This window comes from Cynocephalus volans, chromosome 8 (assembly GCF_027409185.1).
Source record: "Cynocephalus volans isolate mCynVol1 chromosome 8, mCynVol1.pri, whole genome shotgun sequence".
NCBI lineage: Eukaryota > Metazoa > Chordata > Mammalia > Dermoptera > Cynocephalidae > Cynocephalus > Cynocephalus volans.
In genome coordinates, this window is record NC_084467.1 from 34,098,446 (window position 1) to 34,114,405 (window position 15,960).

Sequence of the window (15,960 nt, forward strand, 5' to 3'; positions counted from 1 at the left end):
TTCGGTTTGAGAATTTCCTTTATCCTACCTCCATAGTCCCAGATCCCCTTCTCAATAATAATTATACTTTAACCCAGTCATTGAATTTACCAAAGTACCACTAAGTTGTAAAAAGTAAGTACACACACCCCAGATGGACCCCTATTCTGCAAGGACAAAACACACTTCCCAGTGACCCAAAGTCAGTTGATAACCGAATGAATGAACAGGGTCACCAGTATGAGATGTGATAGCCCAAATCCATCGGTTTAACCTGGTAGCTATGTGGTCAACCTCACCCAGGCCTTCTTTAATAAAACCTTTAATTGAATCATTAAACTCCACCCGATCATGTTTCACTTGGGAAAACAGAACCAGAGAAGATGGGTGATTTAGCAGAGCTCTACAGCCCTCAACGTGTGGAATGAGGCACGGAGGGGGGACCTCGTGCATCCCTGTTCACTGCCTCTCCTGTGTCATCATGCTGCCACCAAATAAATGCATTCTCTCTGGTGCCTCCGTAGTTTCTTAGTAAACTGTAAAGACTGCCATCTGCCTTTGTGCTTCCTGAAATCCTAACACATTCTGGTGAAACGATCTGCAGCAAAATCCTTAAGTTCTATTATGGCAGTCATTTAAATATCACACATTTCAATTCCCATTGATTTTACATTACACGCCTACATAGAGTAAAGAATGTATGCTAACTAGAAGAATTAGAAAAGTTGGCAAAGAACTGGCCATAGATACATTAAGATTATATAACATCACATCAAAAGTGTGGAAGTGAATATATAGAAGTAAAGGAGAAAAACTTTCAGAAGTCAGATGTACCCAGTGGTGAACTAGTAACCATTTAACAACAGATGGGAAGAGGATAAGTGGAGATCTGGCCTGTAGCATTTGCTGATTTCCATGGTATAAATATGGCCACTGTGGCTGAATTCAAGTTCTCATGACATCACTGAACACAAAGTTGGAAAAAGAGGTACACTATAGGCTCTCATGAATGGGTACAAGCCAGCTCCAGCACAACTATTAAACATAGCACAGTTACAGTCTGTGAAGCCTTGGTATTCATTTATTCTCTCTTTCCTGTACTGACTGCCTTCTATAAGCCAGGCATTGTGCTAGATGCTGGAGATAAATAGGAAGGAAAAGGGGACTTGGTTCTCATCATCTTGGAGCTCACATTCTAGTGGGCAGATGGCATTTAGTCAAAAAAGCATGAATAAAAATGGAAAATTATAACTGTGATACATGTTAAGGAGGGGGAGTCTCTGGTGCTAAGAGGTCATGAATTGGAGGATAAGCAGGTTCAGCTCTCCTGAGGGAGAGATCACTGGGCCGAGATCTGAGAGAAGCTTTGGAGCATCCTCACACAGAGGGGGAAGAGAAATGATCGAGCCAGAAGCCAGAGCATGTGCAAAAATCCTGTTGTAAGAGGGAAATGTCACCTGTTCCAGACATTGTCTAGACATAATCATCTGTGTCCTGTTCTTTTCTATATTTCCTTACCTATAAAGGTTTCAAAAGTCAGCCAGAAGTATCTTGATTGCCTCAAAGATAATTAGAATTTTTATATCAGGAATGCAAAGTCAGAAGCAGTTAATGCTCTACTTTTAAACTTCTTAAAGTAAACTTGTGCTGAACCCCATGTCAGAAACAACAGTCTTTTTAAAGCCTCACTGAGACTGAAAGCCTGGAATGCAAGGAAGCAGGTGCAAAGGCCCTGAGGTGAGAGTGAAGCTGGCGTATTGAAGAAAGAGCCAAGAAGCAAGCCAATGCAGTGGAGCAGAGGGAACAAGAGGACAGTTGGCGCATGCCTGGCATGTTTCAAGAACTGCAGGGAGGTCAGGGGTGTTGGAGCAGACTGGGGAGGGGACAAGCAGTAGACGAGGTCAGAGAGCAAGAGGGGCGAGCCCATGTGGGGCTGCGCAGGCCTCCATAAGGACTTTGGCTTTCCCTTGGAGTGAGACAGGAGCACTGGAGGATTCTGAACAGAGGACTGGTGCGATCTGGGTTAGGTTTCTAACTAGTAGGCTTAGCTTCTGTGCTAGGACCAAGGGTGGAAACAGGAAGGCCAGGCTAGAGGCTCCTGCAAGAGTAGCCAGAGAGAAAGTGGAGGTTAAAGCAGAGTGGGAGTGGGGGATGGGGCAAGAAGTGGTCAGATTCTGGGTATAGTTTGCAGGTAGAGATACAGGCTGTGCTGAAGGATGCAGGTGTGCAGAAAGTGAGGGACTAGGTGACCCATGAGTTTTGGCCTGAGCGTTGGAAAGGAGGAGCAGTGTTTACAGAGATGAGAAAGAGCAGGTTTTAGGGGGAAGCTCAAGAGTTCACCTGAGACATTTTACATTTAATAGACATCCAAGTGGAAACATCTATAAGGGAGCGGTCTGGTTGAGAGATAAAGAGTTGTTAGCACACAGATGGCATTTCAGACTCCACTGAACGCTGTTTAAGATCCAGGTTATTGATCTCATAATTCTACTAAGTACTTAGCATCTTTTTAAACCTTAAAAACATTAGCATTCCTCAGTCACCCACATGTTACACAAAATACAAATCACAACTGAGGGCTTTATCAAATCAGGTTTCCACAAACTTTTAAAAACTGATCACTGACTTAATCAGTCTTTTGAGTGTTTAATACTGTAACTCTCATATCAGATTCTCTCAAATACCTTAAACACCCCCAAAACTCACAGTGTTTAGAATGTGATTATTACTGTTGTATTAAAAATCATTTATAAATATACCAATGCCATTGATTTAAATTTATTTCTTAATTATCTCTATCCGTATCCTTTTACTTATCGTTATTCTCGTTTTTCCCCTTTTCTGGGGTTACCTCTTAGGATTGTACTAATTTTACCAGATGTGATATATACCTACTGCATCTAGTACAGTAGCTAATAGCCACACATGGCGATTTAAATTTAAGTTAATTAAGTTAATTTTAAAATTCAGTCACACTAGCCACATTTCAAGTGCTCAATAGCTACACATAGCTGGTGGTTACCATATGGGCAGCACAGATATAGAGTATTTCCACCACGGCAGGTGACTCTTTTGGACAAAATTGATGTATACCTTGTTTGGGTTGGGGTCATCTTATTAGACTCAGAAGCAAATACCATCTTAGAGAAGCTAAATTTGCAAGATCCGGGTGTCAACCTATTACCTCATGGTTGAGAGACAGGACCAGGCTGGACAGTCCAAGGTGATCCAAACCTGAGCCCCCACCCATTGGTTTAAGATTGTTTTATGATAAAATTTCACTCATTATATCAGTAGGACTTATTTCAGGTAAAATTTACGTTTTTGACATTTGATATCTTTCCCTGATATGATGCACTCTAAGTTTCACAAGCTCAGAATTACCTAATTAATTGACTGTCACTGTGACCTATTGACCTACTCTGCTAGTAGCATTGAAATTTTAAGGGAACCTCGTCAGAACCTTATTATAATTCATGAAAACAGTTAGATGAGAGAAAGAGTTTGTGTAGTTATTTCTCCTCTTTGGAAGATTTGGCTGATACATCATCACAGAACTCGCTTTGGTCCTACTGCAGATGGCCACTGATGCAAAATAATTGCCGACCTCTCATCGCCCTGGTTATTTTGATTGTTTCATGGCTTCAAACAGTCTTTCTTGTCCTTGGTACCATTCTTATTTTTCCCAGGATTCTTGGTCCATTCACACGTTTGTGTTTGTTCTGTCTTGCTTACACACATCAAAACACTAAATGTACTCATATTTGTTTGATAACCCAACATATGTTTTAAAAGCACCAGAAACTCTAAATATAAAAATTCTTCTGCTTATCTAAAGTAATGAAAATTACTTTACATCCTTCCCTTCTTTTGTATTACAACTACTCTTTGTACATTTAATATTAACTTGTATTTTTGGAGTAACATTAGGAACTATGGAACTCTGTGTACTTATTTTATTCAAAATAATTATAATCATAATAATTACTTGTATTCTTTATGCTCAAATTGTCATAACTTGTTGAATGGGAGTTTCTTTAAGACCTTTCAGCCCAAACATACTTGAAATTATTCTTGCTTCTGGAACTTTTCCAGAATCATTCTGATTTTTCCTAGTTCTTTAAGTGGAGAAAGATACTACAAAACCAAAATCTGAATGCTAGTCTGAGTGCTGGATTGAGACTACTCGATGGGTAAAAGTGTTTCTGCTACTGCTGGGCCACTTTTATTAACAGAGCATGAAAAGATATTTCTTTTTAATGTCATAAGTTCACATTGATTTTTTTCAAATGGCCATTCATTTGCTGTGCTCTATTTTTCTAATAATATGATATCTCATTTACCACTAAGACTTACTAACATAACTGAATGAAACAAATTTAAATCATCTCTCAGAAGGTCGTTTTTCCCATAAAAGCCATTTTGATACACTTTCTAGAAGAAAATAGAATTCTTTCATGCAACACTTCTGTTTCCATTACAGCAGACTAGGTTATTTGGACAATCCTTCTTGCTATAAACAACCAAAAATAATGAGTAAAATGTTTCTAAAAATTTATTAAAAGCATTGAAGAGCCACCAAGAAAAGTAAGACATTATCAGGCCCAAACTGAAGGAAATGCAGGAATCCAGGGAAGTAACTGAAGCATGAAACTAGTCTTCCAAGGGCATTTGCAAATCCTGGCAAATTCAAAATTGGATTTTGACAGCTTTGAAGGCAGAGTTCAGAAATCAAAACACGCCTGAGATGGGGTATCTAACAGGAGACCCTCCGTATACCTGGCAGGGCTCTCAAAGGGCTACTTCCTCAAGGTAAGGAAAAACCAAAAGTTAAATTATCCTCTTGTACTAGACACCCTAATTCACATACCTAAGTGGTCCAATAAAAAAAATAAGCCATGCATTCAATTAAAATAGTTCCAGACTAATAATGCCCCTAGACACCTGAATGAAACACAGATCTCTTTGGAGAAAGATATTGCAGGCCAGCGGACAGCAAACTAATGCCCACAGACCCAATGCAGCCCATTGCCTGCTTTTTGTAAAACTCACAGGCTAAAAATAGTTTTTATATGTTTAAAACTTGGTAGAAAAAGAAAAAGGAGGAAGAGGAGGAGGAGAAGCAGGGGGAGGAAAAGGAGAAGCAACAGGGGCTGTATGTGGCCTGCAAAGCCTAAAATATTTACTATGTGGTCCTTTACAGAAAACGTTTGCCAATCTCTGTCCACGCCTTCACCTTAGTATATTGAGCAGTCCATACCTATAAATCACCAAGAGCATAAAGAATCAATGTGCCATGAGTAAAATCAGCAGACAACAGAAGACACACAGATACTTCCAGCCCTGGAACTATCAGAAAACTCAAAGATAATTATAATTAATATTTTTTAACTAAAGACAAGGTTTATAAGATACAGGTGAGAAAGAGAAAACTATAGAATAATTTCAAAGATATGAAGAAGAATCAAATAGAACTTCTGAGGAATAAAATAACCAAAACTAACATTCCAACAAATGGGTTTAGACACATTAGGATTTGACATGTAGAAATGAGAATTAAGAAGATAAGTCAGAAGAAATTAAATAGATTGCAACATGAGGAAACAAAAGGGTGGAAGGTATATAAAATAGGTTAAGAGATATGGAGTATTAAAGTGAAGTGGTCTATGATATAATTAATATGTTCTTTTCTGGAAAGGGAAGGAAGAGAGAGAATAAGTCAGAGAAATATTTCAAGAGGAAATGACTGATAATTTTCCAGAACTGATAAACAATGCCAATCCACATATCCAAGAAGCCAAACAAATCCCAAGCAGGATAAATAAAAATAAATACGCAACTAAACATATCATAATAAAACTGCCAAATGCCAAAGACAAAGAAAAGATTTTAAAAGCAACTTGACCAAAAAAAAGGCTTGTTAATTATAAAAGATACTCAGACTGAGAACTGACTTCCAAACAATAACCATGAAAAGCAGAAGACAATAAAATCATGTCATTAATGGCCTGAAAAAGAATTGCCAAACTAAAATTATACAATGAAAATGTTTTTCAAAAATTGAGTCAAAATAAAGACATAATAATATGTCTTTCCAAATAAACAAAAACTCGCAGAATTTGCCACCAGTGAAACCACACTAAGGAAAATTCTATAGGTTGTGCTTCAAGCAGAAGGAAAGTGATCTCAGATGAATAATAATCTGAGCTTCAAGAAGGAAAGACGAACTGACAATATCAAGTGTTGACAAAGATGTGGAGCACCTGGAACTCTCATACATTGCTAGTGAGAATGTAAAATGATAGAGCTCCTTTGGAAAGCAATATGTTACCTTACTATAAAATTAAATATGCACTTAACAAATACACATTGAACATTCACACTTAAAATTCCACTTCTGGTTACTTACTCAAGATAAATGCAAATATATAACATTTGTAACTAAATGTTATAGCTGCTTTATTTGTAATAGCCAGAAATTGGAAACAGCACAATCTAGTTCAAATGTCTATCATGTGGAGAATGAATATACAAATAGTGGTATATCCATACAATGGAATACTACTCAACAATAAAAAGTAATGAACTACTGATATATGCAACAAGACAAATGAACCTCAAAAACCTTGTATTGAGCAAAAGAAGACAGAGACAAAAGGAATATACTGTAGCATTCCATTTACATGAAGTTCTTAAAAAGGCAAAATTAATCTGTCGGAATAGAAAGCAGACTAGTGGCTACCTGAAGCCAAGGGCAGAAAGGGATCAACTCTAAAGTGCATAAGGCATATTTGGGGATGATGGAAATGTTTTTATCTTAATCGTGGTGGTGGTTACATGGGTGTAAACATTTGCCAAAATCTATCAAACTGTACACTTAAAATGGGTACATTTCACTGTATGTAAATAATACTACAATAAAGTTGTTTGAAAAGGAAAAAAAGATAACGCTTATAACAGCATCAAAAAAAATCAGATACCTACATCTTAATAAACACATGTAAGTCCTCTACACTAAAGGCTATAAATGAGAAAAAATAAAGACTAAAGAATTATGTGGGATATTACACTAATTCTTTACAGCTTCTCCCATTAAGAGGTAGACTCTATTTCCCCACCCCCTGAATCTGGGTACGCTTGCAATCTTCTTTGACAAACTAAATATGGTGGAAATGATGTTGTTTGAGTTCCATAGTACAGGCTTCAAGAGACCACCTTTGACCACTTGGAACACTACTCTGAGATTACCATTAAAAAAAAAACCTATGCTGGCCTGTAGAGGATAAGGGACCATGTGGAGGAGTACCAATGCTCCCCAGCTGACAGCCTGCACCCTCTGCCAGATGTGTGGGTGAGTCCATCCCGGACCTTCTAGCCCAGCCAAAACGCTAGCCAAGTGCAGCCACATGAGTGTGCCCATGTGAAACCAGCAGAGGAACTGCCCAGCCAACCCACAGAATCATAAAAAGTAATAAATTGTTGCTGTTTTAAGATAGTAAGTTTTAGGGTGGTTTGTTACACAGAAACAGATGAAAAGTGATATACTATGATATCACTTTTGATATCAAGAAGTGATATACTATGTGCATGGATTGAAGACTAGGTATTTTAAAGATGTCAATTGTCAGGGCTGGCTGGTTAGCTCAGTTGGGTAGAGTGTGGTGTTATAACACCAAGGTCAAGGGTTCAGATCCCATACCGGCCAGCTGCCAAAAAAAAAAAGATGTTACTTGTCACCAAGTCAATCTATAGATTTAATGCAATTCCAATAAAAATGCTGGTGAATTAATTTTGTGACAAGATAATTATAAACATTATGCGGAAATGCCAAAAATATCCGTGTTACTCTTAAAGAAGAACCATGTGTAAAAACTTCCTCTATGAGACATCTAGATTTATTATAACAATACAATAATTAAGAGAGTGTTGTAATGATGCAAAATTAAATAAACCAATGGAATAGAGAGTCCAGAAACGTGTGTGTGTGTGTGTGTAGACAACTGATCAACAACAAAGGTGACACTCAGAGGATTGGAGAAAGAAAAGCTTTTTAAAGAATGACTCTGAGTTAGTTGGATATTCATATAGAAAAATAACCAAACTTGATCCCTACCTCATATCATACACAAATATAAATTCCAGATGGATTAATTACCTAAAAGTGAATGGCAGCAATAAAGCTTTTAGAAAATAATAAAGGGGTGGAGAAAAGTCTTCATAAATCAGACATAAAAAGCACTAAACATAAAGAAAAATTTGTAGTTTGACTACATTAATATTAAGAACATCTCCTTCTCAAGAGCCACCATTAAGAGAGTGAAAAGCAAGCCACAGCGTGGGGAAAATATTTGTAACAATACAAGTGACAAAGGGACTGTATCCAGAACATCTACAAATCAATAAGAAAAATAGAATATTGGAATAGAAAATAGAAACGGTGGAATAGAAATATGGACAAAAGAACTGAACGAGCACATTGCAGAAGGAGAAAAAGAAATGGGCAACAGGGTATGACGAGATGCTCAGCATTATTGTAATCAGGGAAACACAAACTAAAATCACAATGAGATGCCACTACATGGCCTACAACCCAGCAATTCTACTCCTCCAATACATACCCAACAGAAAGGAGACAAGCTTGTACCGAGAAACATGTACAAAATGTTCCTGGCAGCTTCACCTGCCATGACCCAAAAGTGGAAGCAACCTAAATGTCCATCAGCAATTGAATGGATAAATACATTGGGGTAGATTCAAACAATGGAATATTACACAGTAATGGAAAATGACTGAACTATGACTACATACAAGAAGATGAAAAATCTCAAATGTCATGTTGAATTAAAGAAGTTATGTCGCAAAGAATACATTCTTTTCTTCCATATATTTAAGTTTGAAAAATAAGCAAAACTAAACTGTAGGATTCAGGAATATAAGGTTTGATGGTAAAGTTATAAATAAGACCAAAGACATGATTACCATAAAAGTCAGGATAATTGTCATCATTGAGGAAAGGGAAGGAGTAGAAATTGGGAGGAGGTATGGGGGGTGGGGGGAAAGGGCTAGCAATTTTTTATTTTTTGACCAGGCTAGTACTTACACGTTTGCTTTATGACAATTCATTGAGTTTTATACTCTTATGCATTTTTATGCATGTGTGTTATATTTCACAATAAACTATGTTAAGAAAAGAAAATGAAGGGCATCAGACTTTATCCAAGCAAGTCTGGATGATAGAACACAATAGAGCAATGCCTTCGAAATTCATAGATAATTATTTTCAATGTCGATTGTTACAATTAGACAAGTTATTTATTACATGTGTGGGTATACAAAAATATTTTCAGACAAATATGGACCAAAACAATTACCTTCCACATACCCTTTCTAAGGAAGTTTCTTGAATATGTGTTCAAGCAAGACAAGAATTAAACCAAGAAAAAAGAAACATTAGTTTCTGGAAATAGAGATGTAACCCATGAATACAATGAAAAGAAGTGCCAGGGTGACATCAGAGCAACCGGTCTAGACTGACGTACAGGAACAGAGGTTCTAGGAGGGAATTTTCTAGTGAAACATTTTTCTCAATAAAATAACCTGGTATTATTAATAGTTTAGAAAGATAGAGTAAAAGAAAAAGAAAGGCAATTTTAACAATTTAAATTCAGGTGAGAAAATAAAAATCATAGTACTCCATCTGGCTGTGCAGGGACCAAGGTCTCTGTCATAATAATGTAAACAGTCTTAATAATGGAAACATGTTGTTGATCTTTAACCGAGAGCTAAAGCATGGATATTATAGCTACAGAATTCAACATAAACATCACTGACGCTGACAATATAAAAGTTAATATATACACAGAATTTGGAGAATGAAAGAGGGAAGGAGAGAGAAGGGAAGAGTACAGACACTAACATCCTCATCTCACAAACAGGAGAATCAAAAGATACCGCCTGTGTTTGCTCAAACGAGAACGAAAGGTACAGACCTCCCTGGTCCGTCCCCTGTCCCCTTCTTAACACTGTCCTGCGCCCTCCTCTCATTGCCTCCTCCCTGCTCTGACTTCTTCCAGTGCCTCAAAACGTCCACACTGCCTGCTCGGGGTCTCTGCACGGGCTGCTCTCTCTGCCTGGAATGCCCTGCCCTCTTTTTTGCTCATTTCACCATCTTCATCCTGAATCTCACTGCAAGCATTGATTCCTCAGAGAAGCCTTCCTTTAATCCCAGATTCAGTCAGGCTCTCCTGAGCTGCCAGCGCAGTTACTCAGAGTACACTGCACCTTCTCCCACACTGATCTGGGCAGAGTCACTCTCTGTGTGTGGCAGTCATCTTTGCTGCATGAATGCTGCATAACAACCACCATCAAACCTACTGGCATACAACAGCAAATGTTTGCTCTCAGAAGTCTGTGGGTCTGCTGGGAAGTCCTGCTGATCTGAGGTGGGCTTAGTGGGACTCACTCGTGCACATGTGGTCAGCTGCATGTCAGCTACAGGATAGCCCAAAACTGGTTTCAGTGCCAGCATTCCAGGAGAACGAACAGATGGTCACCAGGCCTCTGGAGATCTGGGCTCAGTACTGGCGTGCCATCACTTTTGTCAACTTCTATTGGCCAAAGCAAGTGCAAGACTAGCCCAGATTCAAGGAGTGGGAAATAGACTCCACCTGTTGTTGGAAGAACTGCAAAGTCGCATTACAAAGGGTATGAACACAGGGAAGGGTGGAAAACTGGGCCCAGTTTTGCAATCAACCTATCACTCAGTGATTTACTTGATTAATGTCTGTCTCCGCCAGAAGACTATAAAAGCATAATAAGAAATCAAGTTTTGTTTGTTCACTATTTTATCCTTAATGCCCAGCATGAGTGTCTGAGATACAATCATTACCCAATAACTATCTTAAATCTGTGTCTGATAATTCTGATATTTGACCTTCTGTGTTTCTATTATCTATTTTTTTCTGATGGATGTCATTCATATTATGCTTACTTATATGTCTGGTTTACTTTGATTTAATGTCAGATGTTGTGTTAGAAAAAGTGTTTATAGGCATAATTTGAGACCTCAGATGATCATATCTTCCACTAGAGAAGATTAATGTTCACTTTTGTCAGGTGTCTGGGGGGCACTAGCAATCCAGGACCATCTTAATCCAGCTGAGCTGGGTAAGGCCTGGCCTAGCTCTTGAATACAACAGAACATTTTTAACATTTTTTAATATGCTCAACTTCTCTCCTTGTCCTTAGTCAGAAGGTTGACCCTCTATTACCAGAGTTGAAAATTCTCCCTCGATAAATATTCATTCAATGAGATGCCAGATAAACCTAATGATCTCCATTCTTGGCCTTTTTACAATACTTAATATTATGGGAGGAATGAAAACGTTGCAATTTTCAAAGATGCCTGCAGCTGTTTCTGCATTCTAGGGGTGGCAGCAAAATTCATCTTTGGGAGAAGCCTGTTCTTTTGTTTGGGAAAATGCTTTAATGAGCCTCTTGAGTATGCAAAGGTGAGGCTGAGAAATTAGTCTGGAGGGAGAGGTTGAAACAAGGAAGAGGTAAACGCATGGCCAGAAAATGTGGAATGTAGTCTTCCTGAGGTGCTGAAGTCGTGAGAATGCAAACTAGATTCTTGCTTTCTCGGGTGGGCAATTGGGGATGTGGGACGCCAGGACTTGGGGAAAAGAGGATCTGGGTTTAGCAGGCTCTGCAGTAGAATGACGCTTCAGACCCGAGGGCGCACCTTGTCCTGTGTCGTGATCCCTCCCTGTTACATCAAAACCTTGGGTGCTTTGTTACCTCCGCAGCCTGGTGTCTGTGATACTGAAAAGAACCAAGAGATGGGCCTGCACACCAGGGCAGCCTAGTCAGGGGAAGGTGGCCTTCTTTGTGCCATCCCCACCTCTGGGGCAAGCATGGGGTTGCCACAGCATCTCAGTGGAGGAAGGTAGTCCCCACATTCCAGCACCCAGAGCAGAAGTTCAGAACCAACATCTGCAAATGGCACCCAAGCTATACGCATCAGCCATTGACAACTAGTGTCATCCCTTGTATATCCAATTGCTCTTCAAGTCCTGTCCATTTTACCCCTTAAATCATTCTTAAATCTTTCCCCTCCTCTCCAGCCCACTGCCCCTGCCCTGCAGGTCTCCCCAGGTCTGGCCCGGACAATTGCAATAGTCTTAAGCCAGCGTCTAGGTTCTTCTGCTTCTAGTTCATTACCACAACTGCCAAGGTGATTTTTTCCAAAACATAGACCTGGTTGCAAGCTCTCCTATACAGGATCCTTCTCTGCCTACAGGATGAAGTCTCAACTCTGGCAGGTGGCAGACAAAGTTCCTCACCTTCCAGCCCTAACACACATGACAGATCTTTTCTAGCACAGCTTTCTCCACTCCTGTGTCATGTGTTGGTGGCACATGGTGACAGCAAATGGTGGTGAAGTCCCAGCTCCAGAGCCAGCCTGCCAGGCTTTGAATCCCAACTCTGCCCATAACTAACAAACACTGTGATCACGGGAAAGTGATTTAATCTTATCTGTACAGGAGACTGTGGTCTGGAGGATCATGAGCCAATATATCTAAAATCTAAGGACAGTGCCCGACGGCGCAGCATCAGTGTCTGCTCGAATCGTCATCACTACTGTTGTCCCCTGCACACTTCTGTTTACTATCGCTCTGTTCTTTCCCTCCCAGCCACCCCCACCCCAATGTCCTTGTCATCTCATGTGCCTAAAAAACTCCTATTCATCTTTCAGGGCTTCCATCACCTCTTCATGAAGCTACTTTCGATCCTTCCCAACCAACTTCATTCTCCCCAAAACACTTGGCGTTCGTTTCTCATCCGGGATAACAATTCGCTGTTCACATGGCTGTCTCCCTGTCAGGTTCTGGGTTACAAGCAAACGGGGCCCCCATCAGTGCCTGGAACATAGTAGATACCTAACAAATATTTCCAGAATGAATGTCCATCTCTCATCCCAGATGATAGAATCCCCAGATGGGAACGTGTCTCAGCCATCTTCGTGGTCCTCAGCTCTTAACCCAGCACGTTGAATTTCATCCTCCGCCCCCTGTCCACATTCTTCAGCCAACCTGTGAGAGTCGCGGGTCTCCAGCCAGTCTCTGAATAATTCTGCTCTTACACATTGATTCTTCCAGAATAGGTTAGTGTTTGACCTGTCACCCACTCTTGCTATGTGCCAGCCCTGACAGTGCTTTGTCAAGAGCTTGCAGCCATAGGCAGAGAATTCATAGCGTGTTTGGAGGATTAACACAAGGAGAAAATAGGCAACTTTTGTTCATACCCCAGTTCCCACAGAATCCCAATATGCATATGATTTACTCAAATGGGGTCTGGGTCAGTGAGAGTCTAGAGAATTTCATGGAGGCTGGAAACAGAGCCAAATGGTCTTTGGCAAGAGAACACTTCATTGCAAAGGAAAACATCCACTTAAATAAAAGATAAAATAAAACAGCATGCCAGCTTTATGACCTTGAATATTTCTTGTTTTGTTATACATTGGAGTTAAAATACTACAAATGATCTCTAAAGGATGGTCAAGGATATTCATTTCTAACACACATGTTTGGGCTTATTGGAACTCAGGAAAGAGGTCTGCAGACATTAGGAACATTAATTGCTTTGTCCTGACAAATGGCCTGACTGTAGCGCTAAACCCACCCCATCAGCGAGCTTGAGGAAGGCACACTAGCCCACCCACTCCTCAGAGGATGGCTGCTCGGCGGTGACCAGCATCATCTGTGTGTTTTCTATTGCCTAAGATTCAGAGGTCTGATTACCCTGGCTTTTTAAAAACCAATAGCTCAATATTTCAAATATCTCTTGCCTGCATATGAACTGGCTAGGAGAGAAGTAGGGTGTTTGAAAGTCATTTGTTAAAGAGAAAGGGACTGTTCTTTCCAGTCACTGGCCTGGCTTCTCAGAGGTTCTGGAGCGCAGGCTTAATGGATCCAAAGGTGGCCTCAGCCTGGATGGGGGGAATATCTTAGGATCCTCTCACTTGTTAGCAGCGCGGCTCTAGTATCTCAGGATCCTGGGGAAAGCCCCTCCATCTTTCTTTATGTGTTAAGCAAGGCCTCTTCCTTTGTCTTAGAATGTTTTCCACCTGCATATGCCAGTCTCCAAGAAGGAAGACTCAGTGGCCGGAGGACAGGGTGAGAGGCCCACCTTTTTCTTGTAACTTTTTTTGAACTTTTTAAATTTTATGCCATGTGAATATATATAACATATTCAAAGAATAAACAAAATTATGAAAAGAATATTTATACCCTTGGCCTTGTAAGCAGTTCAGGAAAGGCACATGTCCCAAGCCAGAGCACTGTCCCAGTGTTTGCCAGAGCCCAGGAGAGAGGTGCACCAACACTCTCAGGATGGCCAGCCGCCAGTGCTGTGAAAGCCTGGGAAGGATGCTGTCACCCAAGAAAGCAGGACACAGAGGGGAGTCCTGACAACATCGGAGCATCTCAATCTACCCTTCCTCCCACTTTCCAATTATACCAACATTTTCTGCTCTAAAAGTAGATAAATAAAAAGGATCTGTTTGTCTAACAAAATAGCAAAGAACTCCTGAGCCAGTACAGGGAGTCATCTGCACACAGGAAGCAGCATGGCCAAGTGGTTGGGAGTTCTGGAGTGAGAGGTATCTGGAACTGAATCCCAGCCTGATCAATTACTAGACAAGGGATTTTGGCAAACGACTGCACTTTCCAGACCTCATTTTTTTAAATTATAAATTTGGGCTACTAATGATACCTAACCACTGCAATGTAAGTGCCACGAGGGGCCTAGCTGGCTGCCTGGTTCACAGTCTGCATCACCTGCACGACGCCTGTTACGGGTGGGCACTCATCAACTGGCTTTCAATGTTTGAATGAATGAATCATGAAGGTCTCCTAGGGTTGTAGTCAGGATTAAACAAGAAAACGCACTTCAGGGGTTAGCAGAGCTCCTGGCCTTTGTTGAACATGAAACAAATGTTGCCTTTTATTATTATTATTAATGTAGGTAGAAATTTGTCCAGATTATTTTGGTGTCCTTTTTCATTTTTTAACTTGTTACTAAAGTATAAAGTGCATGCATAAAAGCACAAATTATTTGCATTGTTGAGCCTCGCCCCCACTCCACTGCTCTTTGTCCTAGGACACTTCAGTTGCATCATCCTTCCTTCAACCTATCACTCCCATCCATCTGTGCAGTTGTCAGACCTCAGGCTAATCAGGTCAGTTAGATGGTGGCCAGCTGGCTTCACTGCTCCAACTTAGAAACTAATGTGGGAAAGTCTTTGTTCCCTGCAGATACCAGCAACATCTACTGGAGAGGCTGGTAATGGGAGCATGTCCAATGTAGACACTTCAATGTCAAGAGCGCATCTTAGCGCTAGGGCCTTCGGTGGTTTCTGAGTACTGCCTGCAGATGCAGCTACAAAGTTTAATGGTGTCTCATGTCCTCTCTTAAATGGGAATCCTGAAGATGGCAGAATAGACAGTCCCCAGTGTCACTCTCTCCCACAAATCAACTAATTTTCAACTATAAAAATGTAACATCAGCCAAGCTGGGGCTGCTGGAGCTCAGGAGAAGAGGAGGAGAGACCTACGGAGTTCATGAAGGCAGGAGAAGTCATGATGAGAAAAAGAAAAAACTGCTTGGAGCGTTTCGGGCCACAGCCACTTTAAGGCTGGAGCTGCTGAGTGCACGGAGCAGACGCTGGCAGAAGCTGCAGCTGTGCCCTTCAGATGAAGTTGCTTGGAGGTGGGAGGGGAGAAGAGGGTCTTGGTGGCCCCCAGGACAGCAAGACCACTAATAGGGTTCCCATGGACCTACATAGGAGCGAAGAGGCAGAACAGCTGAAAAAAGGGGAGCCATTCAGGGGCTGGTGAGTAATTGCAAGGGACTGGTGCACAGCCTGTCCCATGGGAAGTGTTTAGAGCATGGGCAGTGGGGGAGATGGGCCCACTGGGA